The sequence below is a fragment of the Nycticebus coucang genome, chromosome 16 (genome assembly GCF_027406575.1).
Source record: "Nycticebus coucang isolate mNycCou1 chromosome 16, mNycCou1.pri, whole genome shotgun sequence".
Taxonomy (NCBI): Eukaryota; Metazoa; Chordata; class Mammalia; order Primates; family Lorisidae; genus Nycticebus; species Nycticebus coucang.
The window spans coordinates 63,920,121-63,943,171 of NC_069795.1; the positions used below are offsets into that span (position 1 = coordinate 63,920,121).

General features: G+C 34.5%; 1 protein-coding gene across 5 annotated transcripts in view; it reads right to left on the minus strand.

Annotated features, from left to right (window-relative positions):
* Positions 1-23,051, minus strand: part of ZBTB20 (zinc finger and BTB domain containing 20) — an 838,943-nt gene that overhangs the window by 443,133 nt on the left and 372,759 nt on the right. Inside the window, exon 1 of one of the 5 annotated variants that reach the window (XM_053565348.1) lies at positions 5,008-5,034. The exons of 3 other annotated variants lie outside the window; for them this stretch is intronic. The gene's annotated coding sequence lies outside the window, so the exon portion shown is untranslated. Of the gene's footprint in view, positions 1-4,553; positions 4,956-5,007; positions 5,035-23,051 lie in introns of those variants that run through there. One more of the 5 variants, XM_053565345.1, reaches the window with a different exon arrangement.

Genomic DNA, 23,051 nt, shown 5'->3' on the forward strand with positions numbered 1-23,051 from the left:
GATAATATCCTAGTTATAATATAATTATTCTAGTTATAAGGTTGTTTTTTTTTCCAAGAAGGGACTCTCTTCTATTTATCTTTGTATCTTTAGTAACCAAACCCAACATATGCTTAGCTTATAGAAGTTCTTAATAAGTGAAAGCTTAAAAATTAAAGAATATTTTCTAAAATAGTGAGATATGGCTTAAAGGTTCAAACAAATTCAGAGTACTTTCCTAAGCTAGATCTTTCCAGATTGGGAGGCAATCATCACTTATTACTGAACATGCACTAATGTTTTAGCTACCGTTAATACAGTATAATAAACCCTCACCAATTGCGGTAGGGAAATCCTATGAATTTATGCTCATACACTAGAAATTCTGAAGTTACAAGTTTAAAACAGTGATTTTTTACACTTTACAGTGTGCAATTCACCTGGGTAGTGTCCTAAACTGCAGATCCCTAGGCTCCATCCTCAGAGCTACTTCTTCTTCTTTTTTTTTTTTTTTTATTAAGTCATAGCTGTCATGGGGCACCATACACTGGTTTTATATACCATTTGACATATTTTCATTACGCTGGTTAACATAGACTTCCTGGCATTTTCTTAGTTATTGTGTTAAGACATTTATATTCTACATTTAGTAAGTTTCACATGTATCATTATAAGATGCACCATATGTGTGGTCCCACCAATTACCCTCCTTCCCCTCCTTTTCCCCCTTCTTTATAGTCTTAGGTTATAATTGGGTTATAGCTTTCATATGGAAGCTATAAATTAGTTTCATAGTAGGACTGAGTACATGATTTAGAAATTCTGGAATGGGGTTTAGGAATCTCCATTTTAACAAGCACCCTGGGTAATCCTGATATAGGTGGTCCTCGGACTACTTACTATAGATTAGAATGCCAAAACACATGAAGGCAAATATTTATGCATCACCTTTTCCATATGAAGAGAAAACTAGCATATTAAATGTGACTTAACCGTCAAAATTACATATGAAAAGATTAGGCAGTTTACTAAGGCAATGAATTAGCCTGTACAGAAGAGCAAGAAATATTCAATTTTAAGCCAGAAAGGGTTCTTTTTAAAACTTCAAGAAGACTGACAATTTGCTTCAAGTAAATGTGAAAGGAGAATGGCAACCATATAGCAAAGTTTTATGAAAAATTTAGGGAAGAAACGATTAAAAGTTTGATTTGATAGTGTACTTTAATGGTTATAATAAAAATGGATGCCTTCTAGTTCTTCAGTTTGACATGTATTTATTTATATGAAATAATTTTTAGGAGTCCCCTAACTCCCTATTTTCCACAAGATTTTGGCTTGCTAACATTTGTGTACTAATTGTGTCTTTTTTGCCCTCCCCACCCTCCTCCCCCTCTATCCCCACCCTCCGGCCCCAGAAACTTATGCCCTAGGATTAAAAAGGGATTACTCTAGTCTACTTTCACATCCATGTCTCAGGGAAGGTGCTGCTTCTGTTTCTGACCTGACCCTTTAGGTCTCTGCAGCCTATAATTATTTTCAATGGAAGTTGCTTAGTACTAACTTCTCGAAAGCTCAGAGTCTCTCATTTTTTTTAAGAGTTTTAGTGACAACTAATGGAAATTATTTATTATTCTAATAAATGTTTTAAATTGCATAAGATGCTATTCTCTTCAACTTGGCTGCAAGAAAGTTTAAAAACAAATGTGTATCATTTTAATGAACATAGTTTGTGTTCCTTAGCTTTATTATTTTATCTCTCACACTTCTAATGCATGCGTTTTGTTAGGTTATCTGTTAATTTTGTTAAAATTTTAATTCCCTTATCAGAACAAGGTGTAATGTAAAAATGTGTTATGGGTGTATTTGGTATTTATATCACACAAATCCCAAATAAAAGTAAAAACTAGCCTCCTAAAATAATAGGGAAATTTCATATTCTTCTGGCTGATATATTCATTAGATTATTTGTAGTACTACAATTTAGAGAATTAAAAATTAAAGTTCTATTATGCGATAATACAAGTGAAATTGGACATAGGTATTTTCAGCAGCAGATCATTAATTCTGTCTGACTGGCATCCTTAAGTTCTGAAAGTTAAAGTAGCTGTTTCAAAATCTTTGTGGTCTGTCTTTAGACTATACCCACACAAAAAGTCCTTGGCTTAATCAGTCTACTAATGAGTGCAATTCTGAAAACATTTTTTTTCTTTTATAAAATTAGATATATATGGTAGACACACACACATTTTTTACTTTGACTCTTCAAACCAAACACTTCAGTCCTTTGCTTCCATTATTATTTTCTCTTAGTTGAATAATTTTTGTGAAGCAACAAAAGTGATAAGTCATTTAAACAGTGAAAACTTAGTTCAGCAGAGTTCGATCTGCTCTTCCTGTATTTTTCTCAGATAATGATCCAGCCAGTCTCAGTCTGATTCTAGTAAAATGCCGATAAGATACAAGAACTCTGAGCCCTGGACATCTTACCAATCAAACTTGTCTTGATTTGTCCTTATATAACCACCTGGGGTGAAATATTGCTGTTTGAGACCTAAATATGATTTTTGTTCTAATTGCTAAATTTCATAGTCCTGCAGATACCAAAGGAGATACCATCTGGGAATAATGCCAGTTTTCACTTTTAAAATTATTGTGTTGCCTTCCCCCAACATGGGCAACCAATCGCTGATTCATACTTTGATTACATCACAGTTGGATTACAGAAGCGCTCTCAGTTTGGTCTTTGCATGTCTCTTGCAACTCATCTGTACATAGTCCAGAAGCCAGCAGCTGGACTTCCTTTTTATTCCAACAGTCACCATTTTATAACATTTCATTAATGATAAGTCCAAAACTCCACAAGGTATTTTGAGTTAGTGGTTTAAATCAGAGAGAAAGGATTACCATTAATTTGCCACAGGTTCCTGTCACTCAACTACACTTTGCCATTCATTCTCCCACACATCAAAAATGTGAAACGATATTATTTTCCCACAGAAGACTAACAAAATACTTAGCAAAGTAAGCAGCTGTGAAACTATTTTTTTAATCAGAGTGCTGTATTTTTAAAATTTTTCATAGAACTCTGGTTCAATTTTTGAGCCTTTCCAACTTCTCATAATTTTGTGGTATTCATAATAAAGAAGGCAGATGGTTTAGTCTCTGAACATATGCTTTAAATGCCCCCTTTGCTATTTCAAAATAATGGACCAAATTTTGCCCTCAATTAGTCATAAGAAACTTTAAGGAGGTTGCCTCTTGAAATCTGAGGACAGAATGTGATCCAGTGGGAATTTAGACCTTTTAAAAATGTATTTTCTAAACTTTCTTATGAGCTTTATTCTACATATTATACTTTTAATAAAATAGGACATAGGGAAATTCCTATGTCCTTTACAATGTTTCATAGTACAAGGGAAATTCCTATGTCCTTTACAATATTTCATAGTACAAGGAAAAAATTAGAAGATAAAAATATAAATGCTACATACTTGTATTATAAAATTCTATTCTCTAAAACCTGTGAGTCATTTGTTTTAATTTTTGTGTTTTCCAGATTTTCCATTTTTATTATTATTCCTATTATCATAACTATCATGTTTTATTGTTAAAGCATTTTGCATTTATTAATTAGCTAATTTAGTCTAAATTATGATTATGCCTTTGTTTTAAATCCATGTTTTTCATAGTTACCGCAACCTTAAAATGCTATTTTATCAGCCAATTATTCCATTTTAGAAACAGTTTGTTGTTGTTGAAAGTACATTCCCAGGTTTTCTCATAGTATGCAATTCATCCCCAGTGGATATTATCATTTTGATAATGCTGTTCATATAATCTAGCTGTACTTGTAAGAGTATCTCTGTTTCTTAATGTCTATATTTTATGTATAGAATCAGCCTTCATTTCCAAACTTATCATATTTCTACATATTTAAATTTATTTCTGAAAAAGCCTCTCAGCTAGTCTTTCCTGTGTTACAATATCCACAAAACTCAGTAGTATGATCGACATTACAGATAAAAAGACCACACAATTGACAATAAAGACACTTTGGTTATTAGAGAAGTCCAAAGTTTAAGTATTCCACAACAATAATGGCCCTTTAGGAATTAACAAGAATCAACAAGAATTAGCTCGGTTCTAATGTAAAACAAGTTTTACTTTTAAAAATAAATACAACAGTCGTACCCAAATGTATTTGGGACACTATTAAGATGCATCATAATTAACAATGTTGAAAATAACTAAAGATCTTTAAATCAAGTGATAATTTTATACACATATCCACAAATATCTGAGCACAACTTTTCACTGTTTGGGGGACAAACCGTTACATATTCTATTGCTGATAACAACAGACAACTTTGAGAAAACCCTCTCTCATTCTCACCTCTCTAACTTTCACAATCAATGTAGCATTGAAACTAAATTCGCAACTTAAAAACATACTGAGCAGTATTCCAATAAACAAGTTGTTTTAAAAACCCTCACCAGGCTAACAGTTATGCTTCTTATCTCCCTCTGGCTTTCCCTTGTTCTTTCACTTTCCATGCACACACAATCACACTTACCTGCACGTCTGAAACATCAGTCTAGGTAATTTTTTTGAAATGTACTCTGTACCGATGCATTTTTCTGTGTTTCTTTCTAACCCTCGGGAATGCTAAGAATTTAGGAAGAGAGCCACAGCTTAAGAGAGCAATTATTTGCCAGTAAATACTCAATTTGCTTGTCCTGTGATTTTTCTTCTAACTTGCATATTCAATAATCCGTCCCTGACTGCGTCACGAGCACAAAAAGTCTTTTCTCCAAAGGAGAACACTTTCGCCAATCAACCTTCAGCCATGCCAGGGCACAGCTCGTCAGGGTGATTTGTTAGCTTTAATTAATAATTCCTCACGCTGGCCATTTTCACAAATAACGCAGTGAGACTGGGACGCTGGATGGCTATGATTCAGGCCGGTAAAACTACAGTGCAAAAGGGGTGGGGAGGGTGTGGGGAACTCAGACGCCGTTTATAAATACCTCTAATCATACTCTTTCAGTTTACAATATAGAGGACATCTCAGCTGAATTACCACGTTATGTCCACCAATTTGTATTCAGATGGAAGCCATATGCTCCTCCACTTTATCTGCTAGGGCCTCCCTGGTGCCAACGCAGTCACTGGGCAAACAATATTTACAAAAGAGGTCTCTAGCCTCCGATTGCAAAAGTCTACTGCAGGGTGAAGTTGAGAAATCAGACATATACAGCCCTTCTCAGCGAGCTTGTGTAACAGTCTGGAAACACAGAAGTATGCGTTGTAAGAGGGGCAGATTTTCTCTTACCCTGCTGTGTGATACCGAGCATTTCATTTCGTTGTTTTTTTTTTTTTCTTTTAAAAAATCTCATACCTCATCCTCAAAACAGTTTGCAACAATGGCTGATTTGTTCATGCATTCCACGAACATTTATGGCCTCCCAACTTTATGCCACACACTGGCTGAATCTTGTTTGATGAAAGTACGATTCTTGTTTGAAAGTACAAAATCTTGTTTGTTGAAAGTACGATTTTTCCACTTAACTGACACAACCTATATATATATTTTTTAACATGTACATAACAAAGCCACCAAGCAGGTATTGTACAAACAAAAGTAAGGATTCATAACACTTTCTCTGTGGTTTAACCAAGTAATTAGTAACTGACAGCACACTGGAGTCCAATGCACAAAGTGATGCTCACCACAAAGCACACAGACAGATTAGAAAATGTTCTTCCAAGTGATGAAGGCCCCCAGAATCACAAGAATATGTTCATAAGAAAATTTAAAAAGGTTCATAAGCACTTGAAGAACATGCAAAGACTTGAAAAAATATTAATGTCCCTCATCTAATATATAAGTGGGTGTGTATGTGGGTAACTGTAAATGTATTAATTTACAGATGCATATTTATTGAGCATCTATTCTATCTCAGGAAATTGTCTTTAAGAAATTCACAATTTAGTCACTAGACTCTAAAAGAAAAAATACATATCCAAACAGAAAACTATAACAAACAGCATCACATAAAAGTACAGATTGGGGCCTCTAGAAATGCTACCTTTCTAAAGAGTGGTTCTAGTGATAGGAAGAGCTCCCCAGGGAGAGGCAAGCCTTTGAACTCGTTCTAAAAGTAGAGTCTGATCCCCAGTTCTAGGGATTATGGGATGTAATGCATCATAATTTCGGACAAATGTTTCAAATAGTTAAGTATTACACAATTTAAAAATAAATTTATTAAGAAAAAATGCCTCCTGAAGCTAAATCATTTTGACATCATCAGGTATGTCCCTCATCTCCAGCAGCAGCACAAATAGTGACATATATTATCTTTCTCACTTTTCAGTGCATTTCAGATATCTCAGGCAAACAGGAAGCATATGTGACATGGGCTGCCTTTTTATGTTTTCTAGCTCATTTATCTTCTCTTACTATGTGCATACTTGTATAGCTTCTGTTTTCATTGTGCCATAAGATAAATCATATCTGTGTGACTGCTAGAAGGAAAAATCTATATCCATTTAATGGTCACACATGTACCTCCAGCCAGAGCATACACACTATATAGTCACACTATACAGGGTGCAAATACTAAATAAGGAAAAGAAATGATACTCCTAGTTGGGAACTGTGGCTCCCATGCCAGTAACCTAGCATTTTCCCAGGATTGCTTGAGATCAGTACTTGAAGACCAACCTGGCAACATAGTGAGATCTTGAGATCTTATCACTACCACACAAACACACACACACACACACATATGTACGCGCATGTGCGCGCACAAAAAAAAAATTAGCCAGGTGTGATGGCGGGCTCCTGTAGTCCTGGCTACTCAAGAGGCTGAGGGAAGAGGATTACTTGACCCCAGGAGTTTAAGGTGTGGTGAGCTATGCCATGCCACGGTACTCCAGCTTGGGCAACAGAGCTAAAGTGTTGCTAAATAAAGAAAAAAGAAAGAAATGATACTCTAAAACCAGCTTCTTTCAGAGCCAGTATATGTTCTTGGAAACTACATAGAGTTCTTAGTGATATTAAATATTTTGCCTTATATTATATTTTACAGCGTGAGACAGTAGCCAGAATTTATAATAGGTCAGTAATACTTAGGTATTTGAAGAATTTATATAGTTTATTAATCCATTCAATACATATTTACTGAGTTCCTGCTATGTAAGTAGCACTTACCACAATTGGTTTTTATTCCTGTAACACTCATACAGAATAGTAGTTAATTTTTTGAGTGCTTATTACATGCTAAGGACTGATCTAAGGGCTTCATGCAAATTATGTCACTTAATTCTCACAATGACATTATGAGGTCGATACTATTACCATCTCTGTTTCATAGATTATAAAATTAACAAGTAGAGAAACTAGATATACACTAAGTGGATTCATTTTACATAATGATACCTGTGTGACCAATACCCACCCAAACTCAGATTCATTATCATTCATTTTATGGTTCTATAGCCACACATATGTTTATATTATTATTTTTAATCTGGGAAAATTTAGGTGGTTTTGAGATTAATTTGAGAATTAAGTTAAGTTCTTATATCTAGTGACAGGTATGTCTCACAGAATGAGAGGACAAAGTAGTGTTATATGGTGTCAACAAGCTGGGTAGGCCACACTGAGAGACAAAGTGACAATGAGCTTGAGTGGGGCATGTTTTTAGGTGATAAAAATTGGCACCTCTTGGGGATGGGTCACAATTATAAGTGGGACTTTATCTAACAAATGCAATCAGTGTAACCTGGTTCTTTGTACTCTCAATGAATACCCAATAATAAAATAAATAAATAAATTAATTAATTAAAAAAATTGGTACTGTAAAACCATGTGCCATATCAATTCATTTCTAATCACTAAAACTATATAGACTATTAGAAGATAGTTCAGAATCTTCTACATCTTTAGAAACAAAGTGAGATAGTGTTTTAAAAAAGGGGGACAGGGAGACTTTGAATTAGAAAGACTTAGGTCTGATTCCTAGCTTGGTCACTTACTAGATCTATACCCTGGATAAGTTAATTAGGTTCTCTCAAGTTCAATTTTCTTACTTCTAAAATATTGTTGTGACTATTAAAGAAGATAAAATACTTAAGATATACAGCTTAGAAACCAGACAAGAATACGTATTCAACAGAATATATGGTACCTGAAGTATTCAGATTTTTTTCATTGCATATTTTCATTATTGATATTCATGCCATTAAAAATTGGTCTTAAAACCAAAGAGCAAAATATCAGTTGTAAATATCTCTGTTGTAAACTCTATAGCTGGCTATAAGTTTATAGGTTATAAGAACGTTGTAATGTAGTTTTTTAATTTTATTTTTTTAACTTCAGAATGTTATGGGGGTGGGTATAAATGTTTTGGTTCCATGAATTGCTTTTGTAAAAATTTGAGTCAAAGTGTAAGTATGCCCATTACCTGGATAGTATGCCTTGTACTTATTAGGAATGAATTTACCCCACCCCCTGCCCACTCCCATGTGCTTGCTTTCCATTGAGTTTTATGTGCACATGAGTGTTGACTGAATAGTTCTAATATAATAGTGAGTATATGTGGTGTTTGTCTTCATTCTTGTGACTTAGAAGGATGGTTTCCAGTTCCATCCAGGTTGCTAAAAAAAGGTAGTAGTTCACCATTTTTTATGGCTGAGTAGTATTCCATGATATACAGATAAAGCATTTATAACCACTCATGTATTAATAGGTACTTGGGGTTATTCCACATCTTCGAGATTATGAATTGTGTTGCATTAACATTAAAGTACATATGTCTTTTTGATAAAATGACTTATTTTCCTTTGGATAGATACATAATAATGGGATTGCTAGATCAAATTGTAGGTCTACTTTTAGTTCTTTGAGTAGAATGGTATCTCCATACTATTTTCCATAGAGACTATACTAGTTTGAAGTCCCACCAACACAAAGAGTATGTAGGTTTTCCTTTCTCTTTACATCCTTCACCCATCTGTTGCTTTGGGACTTTTTGAAAAAGTCATTCTCATTGGAGTTAGGTGATATATCATTTCAATTTTGATTTTCACTTCCAAGTGATTAGAGACTGAGCAATGTTTCATATGTTTACTGACCATTAGTCTATCTTCTTTTGAAAAGCTCCTGTTTATGTCTTTTGTCCATTCTTTAATGGGGTTGTTTGATTTATTTTTCTTGCTGATTTGCTTAGGTTCTTTGTAGATTCTGGTTTTAGCCCTTTATTACATGTATAGCATGCAAATATTTTCTATTGATTGTTTCCTTGGTTGTACAGAAGCTTTTTAATTTAATCAAGTGCCATTTGTTAATTTCTGTTGTTGCTGTGATTGCCTTTGGGGTCTTCTTCATAAATTCTTTGCCTAGACTGATGTCTGTAGGAGTTTTTCCAACATTTTCTTCTAGCATTCTTATAGGGTAGTTTCATGTCTTACATTTAAGATTTTCAGAGTTAAAGCTTAACATATACTACTAAGATTTACTATTTTGGACAAAATGGCACATATATTATCTCAGCCATCCTTAGGAAATAAATGAAAATGTAGATAAAGCAAATTAGACTTGTCACCTGGTAGGTTTTCCTTTGAAGATGTTAATAATATAGCTGAAGTGGTTGTGTTTAAGTAAACAGAGCTGACAAAGACAATATACAGGTAGATGACACAGGAAACTGGCTAGTTAATAACAACACAATTTTTTATTTTTCCAAGTGATTTATGTGATACTAAATTTTATTTAATGAAGATGTGAAAGATTATTTGGGACTCACTGGGGAAGCCTCCACTCAGTACCACCATTTGCTCTCCTGGGATAACACCATGCTGCTAACTTCACTGTTAACTGCCAGTGTTTCTCCAGTTCCAGGCACTCTAATGCCCTCTCCACATTCTTTCTTCTTTCTTGACATTGATATTGACTGTGTCCAGCCATTTCAAATTCTTCTTCTTTTTTTTGAGATAGAGTCTTGCTCTATTACCCTAGGTAGAATGCAGTGGTGTTATAGCTCACTGCAACCTCTTCAGCTTGCCAAGTAGATGGAATTACAGGCCTGTGCCACCATGTCCAGCTAATTTTTTCTATTTCTAGTAAAGACAGTGTCTCAATTTTGCTCAGGCTGAAGTTGAACTTTTGAGCTCAAGCAATCAATCCCTCCTAGGCCTCCCAGAGTTCTAGGATTGTAAGTGTGAGCCATCATGCCTGGCCCAAATCCAATTCTTGATCTAAACTATGAAGCATGTACACATGGAAAACAATATTTATTTACGGTGATACATCAGGTTCTAGATGATGTGGAAGTATTTCTTCCTGGAAGGGTTGAGGAGCTTTAAGGAGGCTCTTTTCATTTGCTTGCATGTGTATGTAAAGCTTTTCCTTTGGGATTTCTTTTGGGATAGGGATTGCCTGGTGACCCTGGGTGAGATAAAGTTTGTGTGGGAAAACAAGCAAATGAGTTGATGGCATCAGGACTGAGCCACAAGAACCTGAGTAGAATTTCCTGGGCAGCCAGAGTTTTCTAGAATCTGCTTATTTTGCAGTTGGAAACTCTAATTAGAAATTTAAAGTATGGAAGCCTACTCCATGCGCCTTTCCCCGGGTGCCTATGTTGGTTACAATAACTTAGCAAACTTTTGGCCTGATTGGATCTGTCCTTCCTTACCAGCTATCTGAGTCCCTATCTTTTTTATAGAGAAAACATGTCTTCTGTTTGAAAATGATGACAAGCAGAAGTTATTACAGAGACATTTCAAAGCAGATGCTATTTTTATCATCCTTTCCCAAATAAATTCTATATACCTTACAATTTTTAAACATATATATTTTCACATACATATATAAATGTCTAACACCTAAAAATATTTTACTTAGTGATCCCTAGATAATGAAGGAAGAAAAATGTGATTTAATCCCAGTTTCAAATTTAGATTTCTGTCTAAATAAGAATTTTAGAAATCAAATATTCTAAAAATTGTTAAGTTGTGATCAATATATTTAGTTGAGGTCTAAAAACCTAAAATAGTTTCTAAGTTCCCTGTTCCTTGGGGCATTACTTTCTCAGTGAAAATCTTCAACCTTCACATTTTCTAAAGGAGAAAAGTTCCTTGTCAGAAAACTAGTCATGGCCAGTTCACAGAGTGAGGAAGTCGCAGATTGTATCAGCTTTCCTGTGACCTTGATATGTGATTTGCCAAAAGTCACTTCATATCTTTCTATGTTTCAGTTTTCTGTCTTTTTATCTCTGATACCTAAATGATATTATTAAGATAATATGGATAAAGTATTTTGATCATCTCATAGAACATATGCTAAAGCTCTAAATCCCAGAGTATCAGAATGAAAATTTAAATGTTAGAATGACATTAACACCTTGTACAACTTTAAATAATATATTCAGTATCTCAGTATCTCCACTTTGGGGGCTATAAAATGGGTATGGTCATCTTCACATTTAGTTTATTGGAATTAAAGATCGGAACAGAGATTATTAGAAAATCTATTCAAAAATATTAATAAAATTTCATACATGATGATATGTTAGTTTGATCGAATCTTTGTACATATATACATAAATCAAAACATCCAATTGTACCCCATAAATATATATAATTATTTCCCAAAGATATATATAAGTATTTACAATATAATCAAGCCACTGAAGTTGATTTTCAAATATATTAAAAAATTATTTTAAAATATCAAACCGTAACATGAAGTAAATTTTTCTAAGTACATTTAGATACTTATGAAAGAAGACTATTAAAAGACAAGGAGTAGTCTGCCTTTTATTTGTGGGCCTGGCTGTATTTTATGGTAGATCCAAGACCCCAGTAACAAGAAAATAGAATCAGGAGAAGTGATTTTTAGCAGACTGCTGAATGATATACAAAATAAAATGTATTCATTAATGAGTTGGCAGAAATGTTATACATGTGCTCTCAGAACCAAAACTGTTTAAGCAGCTTTTCATACTTGGCATACCCATGTTCCCAAAGTGTCCCTTCATAACCCCTCCCACCTCTCATTTTTTGCTATTGCTGCCAGGCGGAAATAATGGCCAAAGGGAGGGGCAAAACAAACAGAGGCACTCACTTACCCACCCACCCTGGCAGGACCCACTCCAAGGATCAAAGAGCTGATTAGCTATGCCTGCCAAAACCAGAACCACAGTGGGTGGCTCGTCAGCATGGTGCCCTGAGAAGCACATGGCTACACTCCTGGTCGGTCAGCACCTGGGAGGCAGGCTCCTCAACCTGCTTCGGAGCACTACCTGCCCAGAACTGACTGTACACAGTTGCTTACCCACGCACAGCATTTGATTTTGACTCATTTCTGCTCTAGAATTATGTTTATTGGGTATAAGTCTGACAGAAACCATACAAATCACACAAAAGCTTAATTCTCATTGACTCCAATTTCATACCTTATAGTATCCTAAGGAAAACACTAACTTTCTAACAAAAATGAGTAAAATTTTGGGACAGTAGCAGACAAGATTTAATTTCTAATATTTTATCAGATATATTTCTTTAGTTTTCTGTCATGAGAAAATAATACATTAATACCCCCAATATACAGAATTCTCATATTCACTTATGTCCTTATCTGAATAAATCATGGTCAAGAACACAGAAGAGAGAAAATAGAGCCCTCTGGAAACCACAAGAAATATCATGAAGTGCACACTGTTACCCAAATGTATCTTACTTGTTATGGGGACTCAAACTTGGAACCAGTTTATTATTCCTTAATTAAAATTAACATCAGCAATTTTGTACCCTCCATTCATACTAGATACGAAGGTGGAACAGTTCCAGAAGAAAGGACAATATATCCGTAATGAACGATCACTCAGAATCTCAGAATGAAGAGGAGATGGAGGAGGTGAGAGAGGTATATAGTATGTACTATGTAGCCTGCAAACACATCTGTAATTAAGTCTTGCAGAAATCAATGTGGTGGAGCTCTGAACAAAACATAGCACATTATTTTAAGTTGGGTTGTGCCCCCCTTTAAATACGTATGTTGGAAGTCCTAACCCCTAGTACTTCAAAATATGACTTTATTTGCAAACAGATCTAATTAGTAAAGATGAGGTCATTCAAGAGTAGGGTGGGACCCTGATCAAACATGACATATGTCCCTATAAGAGGGGAGATTTGGATAAATGCCTGTCCCCTCCCCCCCCCCGCCACGAAGAACACTACTTGAAGACAAAAGCAGAAATCAGGCAGATGCTTCCATAAGCCAAAGAATTCAAAGATTTCCAGCAAACCTCCAGAAGCTAAGTGAGAGGCATAGAACAGATTTTCTCTCACAGCCCCGAGCAGGATCTAACCCTTCTAACATCTTGATTTTGGACGTCTCACCACTGAGAGCTATGAGACAATAAATTTCTGTTGTTTAAAGTGCCTAGTTTGTGGGACTCTGTTATGGCAGCCCTAGGAACCTAACACAATAATGATGAGGAGGGAATTATCATGTCAAATTCAGAACACTTTAAGAAGGTTAAAAAAACATAAGATTCATTGCATAAGTTATAATCGATATACTTTAAAATAAATAAAACATCAAATGTTTGGGTAGCATCTACATAATTCACTTATATGGAATGTACAGTTTTCAATTTTTGCTCATTCAGTAAGATGCTGACACTTTTCCTAAAAAGACAAAATGATATACCTTTTACAGACCACATCAAAGAAAGAGTCCCCAATCTCCCAAAGCATTTTTACTACAAAGGAAGATAAATATGAACTTGTTTTTTTGTTTATTTAAAATACATAGCCTAACGAGGGTGGAATAGTTATCAAGAGAAGTTATTGATAGAGAAGAGGTTGCCTACTTAGAAGAGAACTACTAAGAAATGGAATTTGAATCTAAATCAAAATCGAAAGGCATTTCTCCAGATGAGAAGGGAAAGACAATTCTAAGTATGAGGAATCCTGGGGAATAGTAAGAGGACTAAGGCAAAACAAGAGTAAGAGAAGATAGGGGTAGAAACAACAGGAGAGGGAATGTGAGGCGCTCAGCTGGTATTGAGAGTGAGATCAATGTGACAGGAGCACAGAAAGTGACAAAACGTCCTACAGGCAGGTAAGAAAGACAAGACACAGCGGCATCCCTGTACCTTAACAAGAATAAAGTTAACAACATCTAGCGCAAGAATTAAGCTCTTTAAAACTGGTGCTCTTAATGCTTTTGTGTGAAAAATAAAGACTGTACCTTGATTTTTCTTTAAAAAGATTCAATAGCAGAATGGAAACGTTTGTGTGTGTGTATAAGCTAAGCAGTTATGGCAGGCAGGTCAAGGAAGAAATACTTCATGGAACAGGAAGTTATAACTTCATACAATATGTTCCCTGGAGAAGTTAAAAAAAAAAAAAAGATAAAATAGCCCTATAAAGTTTGTTGTGTTAAATAGCTTTACAACTCTACCCCTACTAATTGTTCTTAACATTTTATTCAGCCAGTTATCAACCTAATCTGGTGAAAAAATCATCTTGACTTTTTGATGGCCAAGTCAATCCAACTGGAAAATGTTCACATCCTACACGAAAATTCTACCTAGCAACATTTTCAACTCCAACAGAAAGCTATAATAAAAAAATCACTTTTTATTCCTTTCCCAAACTCATTCTCTCTAAAGAAAATTAACAATAGTACAAAGATACTCTTGAGAGAAATGAAAAAAGTGAAGAGAGCTATTCTCTCTTTATGGTAATAGGATATTCCTGCTCAAGATGATCAAAACTGTAATCTTGAGTTATTTTTCAATTTTCCATAAAAGTTGGAGATGGTCTTGTCCATGTGAACAAGACTATAGGAGAAGTATAGGTTTAATAATTCACTATTTAATTATTTCTTTTATTTTATTAGTTCAAAAAATTTCAGCTTAAATGATGATGTTCAAGTAGGTAGCCAAAATGTTGAAAACAAAGGTAAGGGATACTTTTTCTACTGGATATCACTCTTTCTTTACACTGATTTCTTTCTTTCTTTTTTTTTTTGCAGTTTTTGCCGGGGCTGGGTTTGAACCCACCACCTCCGGCAGATGGCACCAGGGCCCTACCTCTTTGAGCCACAGGTGCTGCCCCTCTTTACCCTGATTTCTAAGTGATTTCTGCTACAAAAATGACTTCTGCAGAACACTAGTGCTTCTGGAGAACAAGAGTAGGATATTCTCAAAAGTGAGATGGTGATAAAATGAATAAAGTTAGCATTAGTGGGAAGGGGAATGAGAAGCAGATGAAGAAAGGAATATGTCACAGCATTAAAAAAAATTGTTTTGACCCTTACTTAAAAGAATGCTTGCTGAAATTTTCTCTTCAAAGAGACATATAGAAAGGAAACAGAAAAAGAAAGGAAGGAGAGATGAGGACAGGAAGAACAGAAGGATAGAAGGAAAGAAGGAGAGTAAAAGGAAGGTATTTAGGGAAGGAAAAAGGAGAAACCAAATGAGGAAAAAAGCAAAAGAGCAGAAAGGAAGAAAATAAAAGGAAGGAAAATCATTACAGAGATATTTTCTCATCTCTTTCACACCTGCTTGTACTCTCATTTTCCTGTTGTCAACCCAAGCCCAAATGTTTGGGACACAACTGGGATAGCTGGGAAGGGGGTTAAAAGAAAAATTTCTCCCTTCAACTGATGCTTACTAGGGTACCATTATCTTTAACTCGGCACATCCAATTGTTTTTAATCTCATGTGTCCCTCTGAGAATAAACAAAAAAATTATGAACTTCTCTCCAAGGACAGGTAGGGAGAAAGAAAGAATACAATTGTAAATACAGATAATGTGTATTTGCACACATTTTTTAAAGGGCTTATATAAATTCTAAAAGTCATTCCTGTACCCACCCAAGCATCCATTAGCTTACTGTAGAAAACCATTGACTCTGGAATCTGGACCAAGCCATAATAAACAGGTGTGGACAGATAATTAGAGATATGAGATATAAAACAAATCAACCAACTAGCATACAACCCTTAAGCTTCTTTCTTTTCTCGTTGTTTCTGGAATTTAGAACAAAGAAAATTATGACTTAACTAATGAACTACTTAATTAACAAAAATGGAGAAAATGATAAAGCAAGGTATGCAATAGTATAGTTGTTCTGCTTGGTGTTAATCATTAATTCTACATTTCTCCCTGTTAATTGTCTTTGATAGTGCACTGATACCTAATACTGTCCTGACTTTGAATGCTAGTTCTACACTTAACATTGAAAACCCAAAACTACTTAATATTGTGAATAACAACTCAGCAGACACATAAAAAATGACATGGAGATTATCACAGAGATAAAAAGCAAATAAATAATAATAAACTAATTCCAATATTTTAACTAGAATTTATGTACTTGAGGACACAGAGTATGCTTTAGCTGTAATAATGGGTATTATTTACATTTGTTTAAAACAAAATACTGTCTTTCGTAGTATTTCATAATCTTTCAATGCCTTCAAGTATCTTTAGCAGTATAGCATCTCATTTAGACATCAACTCTGGAAAGCAAATAGGAGCGAAATTATTATCCTTTTTTTATAAGTGAGGAAACAGAGGCTACAAGTGATTACATGATATTCTTAATATTACATATGTAACATATGACAGCAAAGAATTCTAATAATCAGTAATTTTTCTGCTATACTTCACTGCACTAAAAAAATGTCCATTACACATACCTTGTGTATGTAGCTATGTTGTCTGCCTTTAAAAAGGAGGACAATGCTATATGGCCTCATATATGGCCTCATATATGTGACTTTATACCCATATCATTTCTTCTCCCACAAGATTTCATTCATAGTGAGTAGTAAATCAAAGTTTATTAGCTATTTAAGTGGTGAGACTGTATACATAACTGTACACTGAATACATTATGGATATTTCCATATGTGAGGGCATGTATTCATATATTTCTACATGTGAGGAATAGATGTGTATTTACTCATCCTGTTGGAAAAACAACACTGTCGCATTAAGCTTGTACTTTATTATCAATCTTGCGTTTAGTAATAGCATATGTTGAGAAATCATTTATAAATCAAATTAACAAAAATATATGAATAGCGCGGTAGAATATATTTTGAGAAAAAATATAAACACACATATATCTACCTCCAATTATCCTTTCGGTTAGTTGATGAGTGATTACTAAAATTCTATTTATTAAATTAGAACTAGAAACTGACTTTAAAAATATACATTACATGTATGAATATATTTTCAGGTTTCTATTTGTAATTAGAGTAAAAATATGTAGTTAGTGTTAAAGTTTTACAATTTTGTTGTCTTTATTTTTCGTGGTTTGATTTGGGAAATTAACTTTTTTTACTCGAAATATTCTTTTCTACTTTTCTCTGAGATACACAGTCTTATTTTAAAATATAGAAGATGGAAGATTGCTGGTATGAGCTCATTTCTTCTTTACGAAAAGGGTATAATAGAAAGTAAAAGTTAATGGGTTTACCTGTGTCGTATTTCTATCTTAATATACAAAGCATCATCCCCATCCAAACATCAGAACCAACCATAAGCAAAACTATGAAGTGTAGATGATTTCCCCCCAGGTAAGAGTCTCTTCTTTATCTCCTTTTTATCCTTGTTCTCTTTTGACTTTCTTGGCCCTTCCTTCAACCTTACCAAAAAATTTATTTCTGGTCCCTTTTGCCTGGGGTGTTAGAAGTTGTCTCTTCGATTTCAGCTATAAATTGAGATCTTCGTTCAACATGGATTCCTAACTATTGCATCCTTAGCCCATCTTGCCAACCCTTGAATTTTAATGTTGCTTTCTATTTAACCAATTTGACCATGCCTTGTATCATGCTTCTGCTTTGAGATTGTTCTATTTCCTGGAGGGTTATAACTGCATTTAACTCAATCCTCCGTGTGAATCACCTCTACTAATATTTTAGTAATCTCATTTTTGGTTCACTTGATCTTAACTTACATCCCTTTTCCAGTTGGGCTTCCTCTATGGTTCTAACAAGCTTCGTAAAGAATAAAATGGTATTGATAACTAAAATCTCTACTCTAATCCAGTTAACCTTCAGTCTAGCTCTAGCTCTAAAGATCAACTTATTTTTTCCTGTGCTCTAGTTGTTCTATTTATTATATAGGAAATAAACACTCTTTACCAAGTTTCATAATATACATGTATACACACACACATATATAAAGAAAAATATACTAACAAATCTTACTAATAGTTTATATGAATATTCATACTGAGTCTTCTACTTGTAAACAAAAAATAAATAAATTAATTAATTAAAAAGAACAAGAATGTTCAGAGTACTCATTCTAGAACTCATCTGAGGTAGGCAAAACAATTGTACTCCAAAAAATGTCCACTTCCTAATATCCAGAACCTCTGCTACATGGCAAATGTTATGCTAAATGGAAAATGGACTCTGCAAATATAATTAAGAACATTAAAATCATCCAAGTTGGTTGGCCCAATCTAGTCATCTTGAAAGCAAAGGTTTTTTTGTGGGCTCTTTTGTTTGTTTGTTTGTTTTAAATGCTGGAATTTGTACAAGAGATATGGTGGAAGGGGAAGTCAGAGAAAACCAAGTGTGACAATGATTCAAGGTACGGTTGTTGGCTCTGAGATGTAGGGGAACTCATGCAAAGAACAAAGTATGGGCCCCAGCTGTTAGTCAGCAAGCAAATGGAAATCTTAGCTCCACAACCATGAGGCAATAAATGAGCTTGGATGTGAATTCTTCTGGGGTCTTAAGTTAAGAGTCCAGCCATTTGACACCTTGGTTTTTGTCTTATAAAGATTGGAACAAAGGAAATTGGCAGAGCCAAACTAAACTTCTGATATGCAGCACTATGAAATAATATAATAAATTTGCGTTGTAAGCAGCTAAGTTTGTGGTACTTTGTTATAGCAGGAATAGAAGACTAATGTATTATCCAACATATAATCCCAATTCAAAGGCCAATGGCTATGTTAGTTTAAAATAATGTAGCAAAGAGAAACCTGTGTTATGAAAAGAGAAAGTTCTTAATACTATAAAAGTAAAAATACTTTTTTCCTGACTTTTCTTTTTTATAGAGATATCCTCAAAGGAAGTGAAATACTACAGAAGTGAAGGACAAAGATCATAAGGGGTGTATATCCACTTCTATGCAGAATGTCTTCACCAATGAACTTCACCAATGTGTCTTTCTTCACAGGCAAGATTAATGAACTAATAGTGTTACATTACTTGTACCAACTAAATCCACTCACTGTTCAAAAGGGAAAAGAAAAATCTGAAAATAACTCAAAGTATTATAAAGGCATGATGACAATGGACACTTACAAAACAATGAAAACACAAAAAAATCCAAAGAAATGTATTGAAAATTCATAGATCACATGCCTACTAGTGTACGCTTTTCCTATTACACAATTAATAATTATACATTTAAAGGAAATTGTCTTCAAAACTATAAATATTTATTTTTATATGGCATCACCAGAGCTATTTTTCAAATACACTTTCCAGAATGAATTTTTTTCTCATTCACATTTTGGCCTTAACAGAACAAAAGAATATTGAAAGAAAGGCATTATTTCCCAATGATTTTCAGCATGGAAGATTTAGAGAAGTTGACCTTTGAAAAATTACTCAGGTTCACAACCTAAAACTTTTTGAGATACAAGCAACAACAACATGCTGAAAGCAGATGCTTTTGTAATCAACTAGAAATGATTTTCACAGTACAGGGTAAATTCTCAGCAGATTGTACATATTCTATTTTATAATTATATCACAGTATGAAATAATAAAAAAAGAAAATAAGGTGAAAACAAATAGCGTGATTAAAAATTCTTATAGAAATAGGAGAAATGTAGCTAATTTTCCCCCCCTCTATAGAAATAGAAAATACACTGAGGTAAAAATTACTAACACCACATTTTGCACCTTTCTTTTTGTCTTCCATGAGGCCACCTACAAGGACCGATAGCTACAATGGCCCAGTTAAGGGACAGGACTGAGAGGGCCGTGTGAGAAAAATCAAAATTTCTTTTGATTATCACATTCTACTTTCCCTACAAGTTTCTGCAAATTTATTAAAAACTTTGGTCATTTTGTAAGGAGATATCATAATTTTGGGGAGCTTCGAGGCTCACGCATAGCAAATTAATCCCCAATTTATGTCTGTTCCTATTTAGTATTTCTAAAGGGTGGATAATAAATACCACCAACTCTCTTTTTAAGGGCTATTCAGATACAAAATAAACCAGGAACATTTTAAAATGCAATCTCCCAAAAATCTGCTTTGCTTAACCTTATCTCCTTCTTTAAAAAATAAGAAAGGCATGATGTTCTTTTTTTTGTTAATTAATTCATTTTAGACAATTCCTTAAAATTTCATTTTAATAAATTTTTGTGTGGGTGCATTAATTACTTTCAAAGATGCTTTACAACTGTTACCTATTAAAAGCCTTTGTTAGTGAATAAGAAAAAAAAAAAAAAAAACTTCCAGCATGCTCCCTCCCTTCTCCATTCTGAGCGGGTCTTTGCTATCAACTGCTGGAGTATGCTTGCTTTGCACCTAGAGCTATAATTATTTTGCTTTAATTTTACAAAATCTTTTGTTCCATTCCCACGAGCTCACCTGATCCTTATATTACACTCACTCTATTAAAACAGTCATGCAGAACAAAGCATGGCTGTACTGATTCATAAGTAACTTTTTTTCTCCTCAGTAAAATGCCACTGGCTAAGGTTGGGACATAGTCCTGGGCTTCATCCTCCCCTGCCAATTCTCATATGCTAAAGCAAAAATGTTGTTTGAAAGTGTTATATGCTTCCCTAATATCCTGCCTTTGCACCATTTGTTTTTGTGTGTGCATGTGTGTTTAAAGATATTTTGCATTATACATAATTTTACTCTGGGGCAGTAAAAGTGATAGAATGTTGAAGATGGTGGGTCTTTTGAAAGATTAAAATCATGTTGAGGTTTCTTTTATTCACATGGTTAAAAATTGTTAAAATCACTTTTGTTGCCTCCTTTAATTTTTGTTCTCTTTCCTTACTCCACCCCTTTTTCTTGAGATCTTGCAACACATGTGGACTTTTGGCAGAAAAAAATTCAGTGACTCATCATGAGAATTGTTTGTTTGCTCTAAGGAGCACCCTGAGGACCCTCCAGGCTGTACACGGAGCCCTTTGATCCTAGGAAATTTATTTCTTCCAGATGTTTTCCCCACAGCCACCTTTCTGCAATGTCCCTCTTCATTATGTACATAAGAATAAATACTCAAGACCCAGAGCTAAGGCATACAGTTTTGCTGAATGAGGTAAGACAGTGAGTTGACTTTTGATTGAGCTGTTGGGTTCTTGTTGCCTTAGGCACAGTGACAGAGGAGGGTTAACACTAGGATGACAGAACTGGGTCTCTTCAGGTAACTGGTTTTAGGATTAAGATGGAAATTATGTGTATTAGGCTGAAGAAAATACCCCAAATCTACAAATCTGTAGACCCTTGATCAAAGACCTAGTTTTAGCCAACCCTCTAAATCTTAATGTCTAGATCTGACATACTCCTTGTCCCCTTGTTCCAGCTAATATATAAAGTATGAACAGGAAAGTGAAGTCTGTGGGAATCTCTTGTTTTTCCTCTGTCTGGATGACAGTGCCAGTGAGAATGAGAAGGGAGGACAACGCAGGAGACGGAGAGTAGATGCACAGGTAAAGATGGTGTGGGGGACTGAACGGTGTCCTCCCCAAAGATATCTACACCCTTATCTCTGGAATCTGTGAATGTTATTTTACATGGGGAAAAAAGGACTTTGAAGATGTGATTCAATCAAGAATTTTGACATGGGGAGATTATCCTGGGTTACCTAGATGGCCCTGAAATACAATTCCATATATCCTTATCAGAGGGAGATTTCACACAGGCACAAGAGGCCAAGCAAATGTGACTACCATAACTGAAATTGTAATGATGCAGCCACATGCCCAAAAATGTTGGCAGTCCCCAAAAGTTAGAAAAAGCAAGGAAAAAGATTCTCCATAGAAGGGACACAGTCCTGCCAATACTTTGATTTCAGCCCATTGGTACTGATTGTGGACTTTTGGCTTTCTGAATTGTAATAGAATAAATTTCTGATGTTTTAAACGTCCAAGTTGGTGGTACTTTTTTATAGCAGACATAGAAAACAAATATAAATGATAACTGTTTTAAGAACTCATTGCTCATAACATTTCTGAAATTACCAAAGTCTCATATTGAAGGCAGAGTGGAAAACAGGGTGCCAAGACTTGAAGACAATATTCTTTGTGGAAATGCTGCAGCTCTTAAGGGCACTTAAAACCTATGGCCATTTTGAGAACTAAAATGAACAGGACAAAATGACTATACAAGGGCATTTAATAGAAATTTATACAGATTGTGAATGTAAATGTTATAATTTTCTAATTCTAGTTCGTATATTTTATAAAGTAGGACCAATTTATCATATTTTCCCTTCAAACTAAATGTTTCTATGTATTACCATCCATTTTCCCCCTAAATCAATTGTCAGTATAATTTATGTCAGTGACAACTGGGTTGGCGTGTAAAACTATATTTGGTACATACACACTATACTATCAATATATAAGTGAAAATCCTCTATCTGCCCTTGAGGTGACTTTTCTTTGGCTGTTCAAAGGACAATATATTTTTAAGGTTTAGCCCAAAGTTAATTTGGGAATTAAACCTATGAATTCTTAAATAGCTGTCTTAAAACCAAATAAATGGGATTGATTAAATTAGAAAGCTCTTCATAGCCAAGGAAATAATCAACACCAACAGACAACCTACAGAATGGAAGAAAATATTTGCAAGCTATATATACATCTGATAAAGGACTAATAAACCAGAATCTACAAAACAACTAAGCAAATCAACAAGTAAAAAACAAACAACCTTTTGAAAAGAGGGCAAAAGACATGAACAGAAGCTATTCAAAGGAAGATAGACAAATGGCTAATAAACATATGAAAAATGCTCAACATCGTTAAGCATCAGGGAAATTTAA